The following is a 4644-nucleotide window of genomic DNA, read 5'->3' on the forward strand; positions in this document are numbered from 1 at the left end:
GTCGGGCGGCGGCTGGCGACGGCGGCGCGCGGCGGTCGAGCTGGCCGGCGACGCGCGGTCGCGGCGACGAGCGGGACGGCGTCGGGCGGAGCGGAGTCCAGACGCGGCTCGTCGGGGAGGAAGAAGACCGAAGCAAAAAAAGAAAGGAAGAAGAAAGAGAAGAAGAACGAAGAAGAAGAGAGAGAGGAGAGAAGGTGTCAGAGGAGGGGGGAGGAATGGGCGTGAGTGGACTTACGCATGGGGGTTGCGTGCGGTCGGAGAGAGAGAGAAGAGAAGGAGAGAGAGAGAGAGAGAGAACGTGCGCGCGGAGGAGAGAGGAGAGAGAAAAATAATAAAAAAATTAACTTCAATCAAATATTAAATGCGATCCGATGACCCAAATTCAAAATCGAAAGCGATCTGCCGGTCCAAAATAAGCCTCGCATATAAAAAGGGACAAAAGCCGAATTAATTAAATCAAACTATAGCGAGGGAGGTCTATTAGTCCAAATTCGCACCCGGTCAAAAACTCCCCTTTTTCCATTATTCCTGACAATGTCAACGCTGGCTACGATAATATTGACACCGTCCAATTTATTTCGTCCTGAAACTCCCAAAAATCGACTGCCAAGTTCGGGGTCTAAATAACGGCCAGATTTGATCGAGTGCGATTCTAGCGAAATCTCTAATTTAAAAATGATAACCGGGAGTGATCAGTTCCCGGGCGAGATTTTACTATAAGCACACTGACAAATTACGCGTTTTATAAAACCCAAAAATGGGCCGAAATTCGGGATGTCACAGTTGATTTGATATCAAACTACGTTTAAGCTTTCTCGAGTCATAAGTGACCTCGGTTGTCATATAATTGCGAGGAGTCAATCGCTAGTTTCGAAGTACACGATCGTTAGGAATTGGTTTAAGGTCGTTCGCAATCTATACAATGATCATGCGGAATCACCCGTGATCCGATTGTATACTATTGGCAAATCATTCTATAACCGTTCCTTAATCGATCTATAGTGGCTCAAAATTGTCCCTCGTTAATTCTTATGGCCAAATTGTCAATCCATGGTCAAGGTCTCAGGTCATGCGTACTTAATTCCTTAACAGTCTTTCCCTAATGGTTAATCCTCTTATAAGTGATTAATTCAGAGTGAGATTTAACTAATAGTGCATCAATAAAATAATCATTTCATGTATTTCGAAAAGGGTCGAATTTCAAGATATCACAAAAATGAGAAGTTGACTCTTCTTTTTCGTTCCCATGGTTTAGCTTGACAACAAATTAAAAAGAGCTATTTGATGCATGTATACAAGACTAACCTATAATTTTGTAAATCTCAAAAGGCCAAATTAATCAAATAGTCAATATTTTTTATTGCAATAACCATGTTTCCAGACAACCTTTCCTTTCGGGATTGTAATGTCTTAGACTTTTATTATTGTTGCCATTCCGTAGATTTCTAATTGATAGATCCGCGATACACAAATTTTGAATAAATAATTATACTTGTGAGTTTGACATGGACTATAATCCATCGAACCCATCCCCGCTTCCTCCATATCAACAAATGTCATCCAGTCTTCTCATCAGGGCCCTGACGATTCCTCTTCTCGCTAGAGCCCAACAGAACCTGATTCGGTTTTGCTAACGGGTCATTCCATGTATTGGTTTTGATTATGTAAGAAATTCGACAATCTAAAATTGGTATACACAATTTAAGAATACCTAACATTGAATCGAAATGCCAATCATCGTTCTTGAACTGATCAATACAGATAAAATCGTACGAATTCGTGACTGGGTTTTCCTGTCCTTCTCCTCCCTTGGACGGTCTCATTGGATAAACAGGTAAGCATATATGGAATTAGGAGAGGAGGGAGGACTTTAACCTATTTATATAGCATATTCCAACAGACCCATCTATCGCAAGTTATTGTTAAAATATTGGCGTATATTGACCATTCAATCAAGTTATTACCGTAACCAAGATGTGCTAAGTCCAATATAATATGATTACATGAATGTACTTGGGTGATCTAGCATTGTCTCGTATATTTTATTAACTTTATAATAGTCTCTTTTACAAACTAAAATATTATGCAATAAATGTTAGCCCACATTCTTAAGTATTTCCAACATTCTTTCACTTGGGCAACATTAATTGCAAGACATTTTGAAAAGGAGATAATTTTCCAAAAAGTTCTAAGCCTGTTTGTATGGTGGCTAAGTCCTAGACCTTGTCAATTTAGTCCTAAACATTTTAACGATTTGTCAATTTAGTCCTAAATCTTTCAATTGTGTTAATTTAGCCCTAAACCTTTTGATGTTTTGCCAATAATTTTCAAAATGTTTAGGACTAAATTGGCACAATTGAAAGGTTTAGGACTGAATTGACCGCCGTACAATAGGTTTATAACTTTTTAGACAATATTCTTTTTTGAAAAGATTTAGATTTTGTAAATCGCCTCGAAGGCTATTAAAACGGTAACAGTATGTGGCCATCTAAAGACACATCTCAAAAAACAACTCCCACCAACAAAAACACCAACATTGAACCATAGCCATCATAATACCTCTCTCAATCTATGTCAGACGACCGTGATTACAAATGCTATATGCTATTCTATTGTGATGGGTCAATGTGGTGACATAGCTGAAAATAACATTTCTTCATGTGATCCATTAATGCTATTCTAAAGTCCGGTCCTCCATTGATTTCTATGCAAAACTATATACTCCAAAAGAAGTCGGATGAACTCAATTGACACTTATGCCCATGTCTCTTATGATTATGTTATAAACCTTATATCGTATAATGTTGTCCTCTTTTTTTTTTTTTTTGGTTGAATATGATGTTGTCCTTGAAAGATTTACTTTTAGCAAAGCCGTCATACCCAAGCTGGCATTCCAATCTAGAGAGGTCTTACAAATGATGTATTCCAGTCCTTTGATCAAAATCAATTAACAAATGCAAAAGCAAAACATTATCATGTCTCCTTCAATCTCAGGTTTCTGCTATCATATCACAAATCTTTTAACACTGTAACTCACCCTCATTTTTTTCTACGAGAAAATATGCCTTAAATTGATTCCGATTGCTTTTCAGTGCCTTCGAGATGGAATCAACTATGAAACGTCAAAACATTGTAACCGGCATGATAACATAAGTAACTCCCACTGATAAACACAATTCCATACGATTGCTTTCCCATACTTGTAAAGAATGTTAAAAGAAGCGGCCGAAAATGTGAATGGTGTCGAAGCTTTCCATGCACAAGCATGTCACAATAGTCATTTCAAAACACTTTATTTTGGCACCATATTGATAAATTTCTCTTTGAGAATCTTCAAATACTAACTTTTGCTATATCAAACATTTAATATGCTGCAAAACATGCAAGTTAGCGAGGTGAGCCTACTAAATACTTACCAAATGTAGGTTCTTCAGAAAATTGACTTTAAATCCAAATTGTCATTATCTATGGTTTTCACCCAAAATGAAATTCAATTTTGAGAACGTACACACTACAAAAAAAGTAGGTTTTAGCGACGAATTTTGCCACGAAAAAAATGGAAAAATTCGTCACTAAACGAATTTCTGACGAAATTTGCGACGAAAAAAATTTCGTTGCCAATTTGACGTCGCAAAATTTAGCGACGAAAAATTTCAATTTTCGCTAAATTGCAACGAAATATATTCGTGGCAAAATTCATCGTTAATTATTCGTGGCGAAATTCGTTGCTAATTATTCGTGGCAAAATTCGTCGCTAATTTATTATTGGCAAAATTCGTCGCTAATTAGTCATGAACTATATTCGTGGCAAAATTCATCACTAATTTTAGCGACGAAATTAGTGACGAAATAAAATAGTTGGGAACGTGCCGCGAAAGTTATTTTCGTCGCTAATTTGCGACGGAATTTGAATCCATCGCTAATTAGCGACGGAATTAGTGACGAAAATAAAATAGTCGGGAACGTGCCGCGAAAGTTATTTTCGTTGCTAATTCCGTCGCAAATTAGTGACGGATTGAAATTCGTCGCTAATTTGCGACGGATTTTATTTTCGTCACGAAGCCAGTAGCTAATTTTAATCCGTCGCTAATTAGGGACGAAAATAATATAGTCGGGAACGTGCCACGAAAGTTATTTTCGTCGCTAATTTGCGACAAAATTTTAATCCATCGCTAATTAGTGACGGAATTAGCAACAAAAATAAAATAGTTGGGACCGTGCCACGAAAGTTATTTTCGTCGCTAATTCCGTCGCAAATTAGTGACGAATTTGAATACAGTCATAACTCAAACCATCTAGAATGGTCCCAATCACAAGTCATTATATACAGAATGTTGCTACTTGCTTGGACAGCTTGAGATCGAGTTCTATTATTCAGCTTTTGAGTCGTGATAATTCTAGAAAAAAGTATTATTTGCAGATCAAACAAAACATTTCTGGCGTGATTGACATGGCTTATGTAATTCCCTGCATTCGCACAAGAAAGCAAGAGACTTTCGAATTCAGCCCCAACTATATTGTTAATTCCTTGAAACCATCCCAGTGACCACTAAATTAAAGTATCTATTGTTCTTGTCTTCCAAGAACATCGATTCACAAGATCAAACCCATGAATACTGAAAAGCACCAAAATTTGCAAGAAAG

The sequence above is a fragment of the Syzygium oleosum genome, unplaced genomic scaffold (genome assembly GCF_021117445.2).
Source record: "Syzygium oleosum isolate NSW1041296 unplaced genomic scaffold, Sole_v2.1 Sole_v2.01, whole genome shotgun sequence".
Lineage (NCBI taxonomy): Eukaryota > Viridiplantae > Streptophyta > Magnoliopsida > Myrtales > Myrtaceae > Syzygium > Syzygium oleosum.